Below are 13649 nucleotides of genomic sequence, written 5' to 3'. Positions count from 1 at the left end.
AAAAATAAATAAATAAAATTACATTAGAATAAATAAAACAAAAAAAAGTGATCTCCAAAAAAGATTATCTTTATTCTGGATTGTGGCCAACTCTTACACCTCAGGGCAAGATCTTACATGCTGTGACTGGTGGGAGAAGGGGTAGAGTTGCTTACACTTTAGTTCTTGAAGTTTTCCAGTCTTACCAAAGTATATGCTATTGTCTGGTGTGATAATTATTCTTTGTGTCCCAAGGCCTTGGCCAGGTCTGGTTCTAGGAAAGCCTTCCTCTTCTTCCAGGCCTGTGGGTGGTAATGGTTTTCAGCTGCTGCCAGTCCTCAAGCATGCTTCAGCACCTCCTGTTGGTTTCCTTAACCCTGTCTACACCACTGCAAACAATTCCTCACCAAAAAGGCTTTCACAAACATACCAACTGATGGTGTTGTCTGTCCAATTCCAGGACCTTGATGGAAACATGTAGTATGCAAACATCTTCAAAGTAATATCTTACCATGGGTTTCCAAAGTAGATAACTCCCATTTCCATTCTGGAGATTTATCAATATGGTAACATCTTATGCTTATCAGCTTAAAATAATTTCTTCAGATTTTTAATCGTGTATTTATAAAAAGCCACTATTTTATTTCCAGTTTTTATTCTGGCCCAGATGAAATGAATGCCTTATGGAAGATCATTGTAATTCAATTCCCAAATGTTTGATCTCCTTTAGCAGTACTTTTTCACTAATAATCATTCTTTAATACAATTATTTGCCTATTTGATTTTTATACATTGTGTACTTATGTTGCATAGAACAATATAAAAAGAAGATAAAAATCCAAATTTTGCAGAAAACTATAATAGAGCAAAAGATGAGCCAATGATGTTGTAAAATTTCAGGAACTAGTTATTTTACATTCAGAATTGCTGATCATTATGACAGAGGCTGAACCAACCTCTCCTTTGTAAATCCATTCTTCATTGCATCCGAGTTTTCAGGACTTCCTTCAGCTTAGGGCTCCTCTCCTTTCCATGTACCTCAGCTGTAACTAGGGGCTCTGCACTTGGTCCTTATAACTGACTCATGCCCTAGTATTAGCTCTTCCTCACTGATTTTTCCTCTCATACTCCATGTTTTCAGCCAGGTTGATCCTAAGTGATGGCAGTGTCTACTCCAGTATACCTGTATGCTGGTCTCATCCACCATTCCATGAAAAGAATACATCTTTTGTAAGTAAATCACACACTTTTCCCACATGAACTGTAGTGGGCATCTCACTAATCTCTTGGTCAAATGGTGTTTTAGTATCTCTCTCCTTCTTTCCTTCCTTCAACACCACAGGGGTGGATAGAGGGATTGGCATATTCTCCATATCCCACTGCCAATTCCAGACCAATCTTCCAATTGAATGATTATGTTTTTGTCACCATTCAATCACTCGAGGACAAGAATGAAAAAGTGGCCAAAGGATTTGGAATTGTTTTTCTAAAGGATGTTGTTCTAGTCTGGATAATGGCCTCCAAAGATATCCAAGTCTTAATCTCTAGAACCTGTGAGTGTTACCTCTTAAGGCAAAAAAGAACATCACAGATGTGATTAAACTAAGTATTCTAGGAGAAGATGATCCTGGATTATCCAGGTGGGCCCTAAATGTAATCACAAGTATTCTTACAAGAAGAAGGCATAACATCTTAGGGAGATTTAACACCAAGAAGGAAGGCAATGTGACCACTGAAGCAAGATGCTACACTATTGGCCTTAAAGATGGTAGTGGCCACAAGTCACAGAATGTGAGAAATGCAGCACTAGAAACTGGAAAAAGAAAGGAAACAGATTCTCCCCTAGGATTTCTAGAGGGAGCATGGCCTTGTTAACACTTTCAGGCCAGTGGAACCCATTTTGGATTTATGGCCTCCAGAACTATAAAAGAATAGATGTATGTTGTTTAAACTAAGTTTCATACTTTGTTATCACAGCCATAGAAGGATAACACAAATTCTTGAATAGCTTCTAAGACAATTTGGGGATTAAAAAGAGATGATATTTTAGCTCTCCCTAAGCACTGCTACTGAATTAATCCCTCTAAAAATATAATACCATTCATATTCCTAACCATTTTCAAAATCATCTGAAGATGATGATGATTTTTGGTGGAGGGATGATTTTTAAAAAGCCTAATTAGCTTCCTCTACATTCTGGCCACACTACCTTTTTAGCCATACTGCTCTTTTTTGTCTTTTTACACCAAACCAGGCACACCTCTGTACTGTGCATCCCACATGCAACACATCTCCACCTCTGGACCTTTGATCCCCTACCTTCTTTAGCTTTGTTGCCCTCATTGTCATCACAGCATGCCTCATGTGTCCATTAAGGCTTACCCAAATGCCCACATCCTCCTGGACTTCTTCCAGGTTCCAAGCATAAGTTACTCTCTTCTGAACCCCTGAAGGGCTTCCTGCTTCCTCTCTTCCTGACTCTTATTTTGTTCGACATTTCCTCTTAGTTGTGGTCCATAAGAGTTAAGTACACACATTCTGAAGCCATATCGCCCAGAGTTGAATTCTTATGTGAATATTCACTAAGTGAGTGACCTTGGGCAAGTTACATAATTTTTCTGTGCTTCAGTTTCTTCACCTGAAAAACAAAACAAAACAAAAACCAAGGATCATAATCACGACCCATTAATGGTTATAAAGATTATGAGTTTATGAAATTAATGCCTAGCACATTGAACATGTTCAATAAAGACCAATTATTGTTTTTAATTATACATTATTTTGTATTTTAATTATAATTTCTCTAATAGAAACCCTACATTTTCATCTTTGGCCTATCTTTGTCTTCTCCATAGTTCCCTTTACCACAGTATTTCATTAAGCAGGTGCTCAGTAAACTTTAGTTTTAATGAAACAGGCAAGACACCATTTCCTGGTAAGACATGAAAATGTTGTTTTCCTATGAAAGAAGAAATATCACTCTCTTTATTTCATCATGTGCTATATGCTCCTCATTTCTCTGTAATTTGCTTCAACTTCACCTGTGCTACGATGAGTGCCAAAACCAATGGCTTCCTAAATGCTGGATTCAAGGACATGTCGTAGGTCTCACCTTACTGCTAGCCATTTCCTTTTTCTGGAATCTCTTTTCTCTCTTTTCTTTGGTTACTCTACCCCTGACTTTTCCTTTCTTGGTCTCTTTGTAGGTTATTTTTTCTCTCCATGGTTCTAATACTGTGTGCTCAAAGGTTTAACCTGAGGTTCTTATTTCTTTTTATTCTACATAATCTTTCTGGGAATCATTGCCACTCATGATTTTCACAACTCCCTAGCTGCCATATATTGATTATTTCCATATTCATACTTTTAAAATAGACATCTCCCTTGAATTTTGGACTCAAATGTCCAGCTGAGTGCTAGATAGCTTATCCTTGAGATACCAAAGACATCTCCAATTCCATAACATTTGCCAAAAATAGCACATTATCTTCTTTCCACTAAACACCCATTCCTTTTGTATATTTTCATCTCTGTTGGAAACACTATCATTTACTCAGTCTCTGGGAGTTAGGCATGGCCCTACCTCTCACTCAAAGCCCATATCTAATCAGTCACTAAGTTTTGCTGATTCCATGAGCTAAGTAACTGTTGGATTCATTTTTCAAACAGCCATCCTTCTTAACAATGTCTTATGTCATGATCGTTTCTTACCTGGGCTTCTGTATGAATATTCTAATATTTCATTTACCGTGTATCTTTTTTCCTCATAGCTATAAGAATAGACCCCAGTGAAGCACAAACTTAAACTTTGTCTAGAACTCTACCTAACAATTTATGAATGGCTCCCACCTGGATCAAATCCCTTTTCTTTTGGCTAACTTTTCCTACAAGACTCAGGCACCATCTCCTGCAGAAAGACTTAGCCGAGTTGTGGGTGAGCTGAAAAACTTGGGATATGTTCTAGAATCTGAGAGCACCATGCAAAACTAAGGAAGGCATTGAATGGGACCTGGAAGAGACAACTCTCCTATCCCATCAGCAGTGGCCTGATGCATCCTAGGGCTGTCCTAACAAATTCCCACAAATGTAGCAGCTAAATGACACAAATAAATTACCTTACAGTTCTGTAGATCAGAAGCCCAAAACAGGTTCCACAGAGCTAAACGAAAGGTTTCTTAAGGCTGTGTTCCTTTCTGGAGACTCTAAGGGAGAATCTATTTCCTTGTTCATTTCAGGTGATTGGCAGAATTCTGTTCCATGGTCTTTATTTTCTTCTAGCTCTCAATTGAGGAGCACTGAGGTTCTGCTGGCCTGTGGTCCTGTCTCTTCTACAAAGCCAGCAATGGTCAGTCCCCTCTCACACTTCTTATCTCCCCTCTGCCTTCCATTTCATGTTTTGGAACTCCCTCCTTCTGCCTCCCTCTTCTGAATTTGAGTTCATGGGACTAGACTGGTCCACCTGGATAATCCAAAGCAGCTCTCCATTTTAAGATTTTTAATCTTAATAATCTCTGCTAGTCTCTTTACAGTGGAAGGAAATATACTCATAGGTTCTGAGAGACAATTTTTCAGCCTACCACACTAGGTTTGAGACAAATGATCAGTGAAAAGAAAGCCTTAGATCACCTGATTTGAGTTCTCTGTCCACAGGACTCCTGATTTGATCATTTTTCTTTGTTTTGTTTAGCTATTTCAATTTCTAACTTTAGCTTTGTGTTTTGAATCCAAGGGATATAGGAAGGAACTGAGCTCTGTCTGGCTCATTTAGTGGGTAATTCCAGAAATGTTAGGTGTATAAACATCTTTCCGGGCACTTAGGTAGAGGTCTCGTGCAAAAAGGCATTGACAGGTGTGCTAGTAATGGAAGAGCACCCAGAAGGCTGTTCAGAAGATGACTGGAAATCAATGAACAGAGTCCCATCATTTGAAATTTAAGTCATAAACTGAACATTTAACAAGATTTTTTTCCACATTTTTTGTATTTTATTAAATTGAACTAGCTGGAAATTAAAATTTTAAATTATTATAAAATGAACTTAGGATTATCCATTACAAAAAAAAAAACAGTCATTTAAAGTAATAAACAATCAAGTAATTTCATGGAAAGGGCCATTATGAAAAATATTTTTTTTTCATTATTTACATTCTAGTTCCAACTAAAATTATTAAGCTAAAACAATTGAGCTTTATTTTAATTTTGTTTATAATTTATTTTAATTTTTACATTTTTATTTATTATTTTTAATTTTTTAATTTTTATTATAATTATTATAATTTATTTTAATTTTGTTTAATTTTTACTTATAATTATGTTTGATTATAACATAAATATTCTTAATGGGCCTGTTCTTTCATATGAATTAAACTCTTATTGGCTTCATGCCAAATATTCTAAAGAATCTGAATTAGCTGATGCTATATCTATGTGTATATATTCTTTTATTTTTTTTATTTTTTATTTTTTTGACATTAAATGCTTTTTTATTGAACAAAAAGAGATAAAACATGGAAGTTGAAATCACTGAGCAAAAGCAGCTCCCCAGGGGAGGCTGCTACACTTTGTACTAAATAACCTTATGAATTGAGAGTATACAGAACACAGATAATATGCAAGTTACCTTAACAGCAAATGAGAAGGCATAGATTACAGTTTCGGAAGGAAAAATTTGGTCAAGTGACAAATTTAGTTGCTCAACATTTCTAGCCCTTGTCCACCTAAATTCAGTAGGATTTTCCATGTGTGCTACTGAATTCCCATTTTAACGGAAGCTGCTTTTTGGTAGAAATTTTAAAAGATCATTCAGGTTTATTTGATGTGACATTCCATTTTTAAAATTTTGTGTCTGCTCAATGTACATGTGTGTATGTATTTATACACACTTTAGAAACCCCGAACTCTTGTTTCTAAGCAGAGGGGTCATGCTGTTTCTTTTTATTATTATTAATATTGGTGAATTTCAGTTATTATTTCTCCTGTGTGTCTAAGAAACTTCCTATGTTTTCAATGCACCCACGCAGATAGGTGGGTTGACAGATATGTCAAAAATACTTTATGAAAAGAGGGAGGTAGCTCATGCGAGTTGGCAACCTTTTGTCTATTGTTTCCTGTTAGAGCAAGCTGCCTCCCTTCGACATCTCACAGTCAAAGATGAAAGGAAAACTTTTTACTTTGAAGCCGAGTTAGCACAGTTGTACACTTACTACAATCCACCTTCGAGTTGGTTCGCTGGGCTTTCTAATGTAAGATGACAAATACCTTACACCCAATACACAGCATCGAAAAAGTACTGAAGAAACATTTTATAGACAATATCTTGGGTTGGTTTTTTTTTTTTTTTGTGGGTTTTGTGTGTGTGTGTGTTTTGTTTTGTTTTGTTTTTATATGTTAAACATCAGCTTCAATGGGATACATTTCCAGAATGGTTTTGTTACCAACTTTATAAACACCCTAAGCCAAAGAAACAGCACAAATAACATCAATGTTGTCTTTTTTTTTTTTTTCCAATATCTGTAACAATTACTGGAGGCTAATCCTTACATACACTACTAAAGGGGGCGCAAAAGAAGAGAATTCATGACACGCTGCAAAGATAGGAACACAGCATCTTAGTCGCGGGGCGGGGTTGATCTTAAGGTGCAGAAAAGGTGGACTCTCTAGAAGGTGATGGTGTGGTTTCTTGGGGAGGGAACACCGTGAGTGTACAAGCTCGGATGCCACCAAGGGACTCTGGGAGATCAAACACCTTATGCCACTCATCTTTGTCAGGGTCATATTTCTGCACTATCTCCACCATACAGCGATTATTCCAGGAATACCCACCGACCACGTAGATCTTATTTTCAAAGACTGCAACCCCGACATCGCTCTGCCCCCTTAACATGGCAGCAATTGGGGTCCACTGGTCAAGGATAGGTGAGTAGTATTCACAGCTTAGGACATCATCATAATCACTTGTGCCTCGGAAGTGATTGCCGCCAATGACGTAGAGCCTCTCGCCCACCATACACTCTGACCGTGGTCATCGGCGCCTTCTGGATCCATTTGTCAGTGTCCGGGTCAAAGCACATGAGCTCCTTTTGGAAAGTGTCATGAGTGATTCCCCCTGAAATATAAATGACTCCTCCATACACAGTTCCAGCATGGCCCTAGTGGGGTTCACTCATTTTGGCAACATAGGTCCATTCATTTGTTCTTGGATGGTAACACTCCACTGTGGGCAGTTCACCAGCTGCATTTCGCCCACCGACTGCGTACAGATATCCTTTGAGGGCACTTAGGTGGAAAAAGGTGCGCTTTTCATTTAAAGATGCAACCTGCATCCATTTATTGTAGCGAGGATCAAATCTGAAGACCATATCGACTGCTGTTTTTCCTTTTGTGTCATAATTGCTCTGTCCGCCGATGACATAGAGGAAATTTCCAATGACAGCAATGCCATGCTTGTACCGTGGGGCATCCATGGGGGCTAACGATTTCGATTCATGGGCCTTTTGATCATACATGCGCAATTCCTTGCTGACAACCAGCTGCTGCCTCAGAACTCCGAGTGTGACCAAATGAGTGGTGTCAGAGGGAATGGCAGTCCTGTCTGACTGCATCACTGGCTGCATGTATGGCATCATTTGGTAATTGCTGGCTTCCAAAAGGAGATTCACACAGGTATTATCAGTTCTCATGAAATCCACGGTTTGCACATAATTGATGAGCTCCTGCGGTGTCATCAGTGGAAATCCTATGTTCTTCATTAATTTGGCAGCAAAGTCCATCCGAGGCTCTTCTAGGCGTAGCCAGAGACAGGTAGCCTTAAAGAGCTCAAGTTCAGTGCAGTGCTTAAGGCTATTACTGGAAAGCACAAAGGCAAGATGCTCAAAAGGGAGCTTCAAGAACTCCCCAGTGCTCAGCAATGCGGGAAAATTCTTCAAGACAAAACTGTTGACATATTTATCCACTTCTGTCAGATTGTAGGTGTTGGCAATCTGACCAACTTCGACACAATTGTCTAAAGTGACCCCAGATATGAGAAATACTTTGCAGAAGTCCAAAACCGGCAGAATCTGAAGAAAACTGGAGCTTCGAGGGTGTCCTGAAGGTTGTCCATGTTAAGAGAAAGCTTTGCAGTATAAATGAAATCAATAATTTTCCTTAAGTCGACTTTGCTCACACCGTGAAGCTTAATGCACATTAAATCTTGTTCTTTCATTCCACCTGTGAACATTGCCTTGAAGTAATCACTAGCAGAGGCCATCATGACTCTATGCACAGGGACGGTGTCATCTGTGCCACCAGGCATCAGGGTCACATCGCAAAGCAATCCTTCAAGTCGAAGCTGGTCAAAGCCCTGTAACACCACCGAACTGTGGGTATTGCTGGTAAAGACGCGTGTGGTCCCTGCCTTGGAAGACCGCAGATGGGATGAGAGACCCATTTCGCTGCTTCCAAGGGACAATTTCATGTGCTGGTCCTCCTCTTCCACTAGAGATCGGTTACGGAGTATTGCAGCGACTGACTCCCCTCTATGAAGATGATCCATCACCTCTAACACTCGGATAATGACCTTGTTTGCCGCGTCCCCGCGTCCCGCCGTCCGTCAGTCCGCTGCCGCACTCCGAGGGCCAAAGAGAGAGTCGCACGGCGCAGCCGGGGCTCCCTCCCGCTTGCGAGACACCGCCCCCCCACCTCCGCAGCCCCTGGCTCGTCCTGGTCACTTCGCCCTCGCGCAGGTGGAGAGCAGGGACCCTAACCCGTCCGCCGATCCACTTATTTTCCAAAGTCCCCGTTCCCGGCTTCCCCGGAAGGGGAGATTGAGCTGCTGCGGCCGCATTGGCAGAGCCTCCGCCTGACCTCGGGGGTTGGGGGGTGCGGGGGGAGAGGGAGGGGGCGGGAGTCCAGTTAAGGAGGGGAGGGGGCGGGGGGAGCGAGCTCGCGGGCGGGGGGAACATGGCGGCTGGGGTGGCCCCGGCGGCGCCTCGTATATATTCTTTTTTAAAATTAAATTAAATTAAATTAAATTGTGTGTGTGTGTGTGTTCCAAAATTCATTGTTTATGCACCACACCCAGTGCTCCATGCAATATGTGCCCTCCATCATACCCACCACCAGGCTCACCCAACCCCCCACTCCCCTCCCCTCCAAAACCCTCAGTTTGTTTCTCAGAGTTGACAGTCTCTCAGAAGTGACTTGGGGGAAATCGGAGGGGGAGATAAACCATGAACATTTAACAAGATTAAATAAACTTCTGAGAAAAGAAACGCATTGAATATATGAATAGTCACAGCAGAAAGGAAGGACTTTTTTTTTTTTTAACATCAAATGAAAACTATTAAACAGAAGACATTATGTTAGGGGAAATGTGCATTCTTGAGATTATTATCCAATAGAAATATTTATTTCTTTCCTATAAAAATGATTAAAACAAAAATAATCGAGCTTATTATTTGTTATATTTATGAGTGTTTATGAATTATTTGCTGGGAAAATATGTATTTAGCAGATTATTTTCTCCTTTCAGAAAATCATTAAGATTCCCTAAATATGACATGTATCTTTAAAGGGTTTTGGAAATAATGTACTTTAATTTCCTGCCCTCTAGTGACCAAAATAACACACTCATGCCTTTCCATTGAACAAAGTGCATGCTTTAGTATCAGGAAATAAAATTATATTAGAGAATTTGGGGACAGACAATATGAGAAATTCTCGTTGTCATTTATGTGTTAAACTTTAGTGTAACAAATACCATTTTGGCATTTTATTTTATTCAGAGTTTGGTACATGACATTAAAATTATTAAGTAAAAGTCGATATGCTGCTACTAGCTCTCACTTGGCTATCTTTGACCTGTATCTATAATTACAGGGTATGTACTATAAGACCTGGTAACAACCAGGAAGTCGGTAATTTAATATCTTTTTTTTTAAGATTTTATTTATTTATCAGAGAGAGAGAGAGGGAGAAAGCGAGCACAGACAGACAGAATGGCAGGCAGAGGCAGAGGGAGAAGCAGGCTCCCTGCCGAGCAAGGAGCCCGATGTGGGAATCGATCCCAGGACCCTGGGATCATGACCTGAGCCGAAGGCAGCTGCCCAACCAACTGAGCCACCCAGGTGTCCCAGTAATTTAATATCTTTAATCTTAAGTATCAGAAGTGAAGAAAACTATCTAACCGTAAAAGTGACTGCCAATACTAAATTCATTTGAATCTTAAGTCTAGGCAGTAGTAAGCTGGATAACTTGCCTGGGAGTTTAAGCCTGAGATAGAAATAATCAAATAGTTGATTGCTATAATAGGACTAAATAAGGTAGAACTTCTGGATTTGATTAAGTACGATGTTAGCATTGTTTGGTATCCTAATTACTGACTGCATCATTGCTTTACTGCCTGAACATTTTGGCATTCCTGGGCCCAGGAATGTATGTGGCATTTGTGCCAGGAATTTATCACCAACAAATTTACTGAGTTTGTATTAACCCCATCTTTGGTGTCTGGTAACTAAATTCAAAGTGAAAGAGCTCAGTCATCACACCATACTCTCAGGTCTTGTTGGAGCTCTGAGATCTTGCATCCAGAAGGGGTGGCACTATGTTCTGATGTTATACAAACTGGGTCAATGCTTTGCATATGTAGAGGTTCTTTAAAATCCATTACCCTACTTCATAAGACATATGTTTAGGGCTGCAGACAGGAACTCATTTTCACAGGGATGGAGGTCTTAGGTGGAAGTGGGTACTGCAGGGCCAGCTATTTCTGAGGCCACCGTCTGAGAACACTACAGTGGTGCTTTTCCAGGCAAAGCCAGAATGTCCCTTGAAAGGGTATGAGCTCTCCACCAACTTCCATGTGACTGTCCCTGTGTGGAGAACAGGGTTGAGTGGGATGGCATCCTATGTGAGGTGTTAGAATATGATTTTGGGACCAGTACACCCCATGCCAAGCTCTCACTCACTGTACGTTACCTATATGACCAACTCTGCATCAGCCTCTCTCTTCCTTACAACAGCCTTGCCAGATGGGTGTTATCCCCCCATGTGAAGAGGCGCTAACTGATGGAAAGACTAACTTTTGGGGTTACTTTTGGATCTCATGTCTACTGAGCTTCTAAACATGACATCTTTCACTTAATACCGATTGTTACTTTTTTAAAAACAGAAAATAGTAATTGCTTCATTTTAGGCCTTAGAGACAGAAATTGCCAATGGTATTATATGCAGAGCATAGAGGAAAACACAATGCACAACTTAAGAAGAAGGACGAAGAAGAGAATTAATATTCTCCAACTAAAAAACATACTAGAAAAAAGTATTTTAAAAAACACTAGAAAAAAAACCCATCTGAAGCAAGATTTATTATATCCATTTAAGAGATAAAGAAACTGAGGCTCAGAACAACTTTTTAAAGGGAGATAGTAAAAAGTACAGGCTCAGAATCACTTGTTCAATGGCAAAAGCAGGGCCCAACATAGGTTTGGCTGTATCTACAGCATTTCTACTACACCACATGTATTTTATCTTAAATAGCAATGTAGGCATAGCCTAATTTCTAGGACATATGAAGAAACGAAATAATTTTTAGTACGATTTTAAAAAAACTAAAAATTATAAGTTTGGGTTTTGTTTTGTTTTGTTTTAGAAATTTTCGACCTGACTTTCCTCTGTCTCTGAACAATTTTCATAACTGTACTTCAAAGATGGGGAAATATCTTAGTAGGACATGCCTTCTGGTTGAAAGACTTATAGAAGTAGTTGTTCTATTCACCTCTCCAGTTATTTGGGGCTTCCTCTGGAATGTAGTCCTTGTTAGCCACTCCCTCTTTTTAGAAGGTGATGGGAAGAGGAAGATTCTTCACAAGAAAAAATTGTTTTTGTTGGAGTTCTTGGTAAATGCAGGGGGCAGAGGATTTCCCAGTAATGGCAGGAACAATAGTTCACAGAAGAGTGGATGTAGCTCTTCTGAGACTGGGCAGGAATTCTTCTGTGTTGCTCTTGGAAAGGATAAAGAGACAGGAAGAATAAGAGTAAGGGTGTGGAGCTGTTAAGACAAAGTCTAGGATGAGTGGAAGGGACGATGAAACTCCGCTGTAGTGGATGACCAACCAATGTTTGAAGAGCAGGGAGATCTGGGGTGCCTATTGTCTCCATTTATGACTCCCCTAGGAAAGCTGTGGCGTGTCCAGGTTGCTTCTGCATGTTTTGGGGTATGCAGCCCTTTGGGTCTTCCTGCCCTGTTATGCTCACATTGGAGTCAAAGAGGGACAGAGAAGACACAGCTCAAGCATGTTGGTGCCCGGGCTGTAGACAGCACTACGAGAAAGTGACTACTTGGGTATTTGCATAAATGCAAGAGAATTTGTGCCAGCTATACCTAACCACCTTGAAGAAAATAGACCTTGGCCAACATTGCACTACTTTAAATAACTTGTTTTTGATAGATAACAAAATAGAAAGGAATCTACCTTATTTACTCAATGTTTAGAAATCTTACTTTTGACCTTCAAAAAATTAGGAATTTTTGACTTAATAGATGAAATGTGCATTTAATCTGAATGTGTAACACCTCACCCCCATCAAAAAGCTATTTTATAAACCTGATGCAAGACATCATACAACTAATGCCATGTTAGAAGTGAGGAATTTTGTGGAAGAAAGACATATGATCTGCTCCAAGTAATCATTGTGGATAAAAAAAAAAAAATTTTTTTTTCAATAACAAAGGGTGCCTGAGTTAAGCTTCTGTCTTCAGCTCAGGTCATGATCTCAGGGTTCTGGGATGGAGTCTACATTGGGCTCTCTGCTCAGCAGGGATCCTGTTTCCCCCCACCCCCCTCTGCCTACCTCTCTGCCTACTAGTGATCTCTGTCTCTCTGTGACAAATAAATAAACAAATAAATCTATCTTTTAAAAAAATTTCAATAACAAAAAACCTCAATAATTTAAGAGAAAAATGTCTAAAGAGGGCCAAGACCAATATTTATTAATTCAGCTGATTGAAAGAATGGCAGACAGTGTTAGTGAAGGGGATAAGAATTAATATTTTGGAATTTTTGTATCTTTACAAATGTTAACTTTATCACAAGGATTCTTTGATGTAGATTTTTATCTTAAGTTTTCAAAAGAAGAAACTAAATGTAAATTGCCCAGTGCCACATAGCTACCAAATGGAAAAACCAGATATGAATCCAAATCATCCTGACTCCCTACTGCCAAGGGTTGAGAGTGTAAGTGTGTGGGTTCCCTCACTGTCCTCTAGCCAGTATTCTTGCCAGAGTCAACAGTTAACTATGACCCACTTGCTCTGGAGCTGGGATCTCCCTGGAATCCCTCTCTTTCTGCCAGCCCCCATTGGCCACTTTCCAGGCAGCCCTCATTGATCATTAGAGTTTGCATTGAGCCAAACCTTCCCTGCCATGCCTTTCCTCACCTGCTGCCTCATGATCCAAGTTCACACTGGATGCAAAGACACGTGGTCTTGAGTAAGGATATTCATGTTCAGAATAGGGCAGTGGAAAATGTACCTGCTCCAGAAGACAAAGATCTCCCTTGAAGGGAGCACTGAATGTTTAGAGAAACTGTGCTGAAGAAGATTCAAAGAAAGAGAAAAGGAGAGACATAAGCCATAGACAGCTTTTCTTAAATCAATTCAAAACTGGCACAGGAGCAAGAATTGATGGCAGCA

General features: G+C 39.9%; 1 pseudogene across 1 annotated transcript; it reads right to left on the bottom strand.

Annotated features, from left to right (window-relative positions):
- Window positions 1–6337: 6337 nt before the first annotated feature.
- On the bottom strand, window positions 6338–8592 carry LOC309859420 (kelch-like protein 13 pseudogene; annotated as a pseudogene). Its single transcript has one exon. The product of its transcript is annotated as a kelch-like protein 13 pseudogene (transcript).
- Window positions 8593–13649: the final 5057 nt, after the last annotated feature.

This window comes from Mustela nivalis, assembly GCF_964662115.1.
Source record: "Mustela nivalis genome assembly, chromosome: 2".
NCBI classification, from domain to species: Eukaryota; Metazoa; Chordata; class Mammalia; order Carnivora; family Mustelidae; genus Mustela; species Mustela nivalis.
The sequence above is the reverse complement of the archived record's forward strand: the minus strand, read 5'-3'. Positions and strand labels throughout refer to the sequence as shown.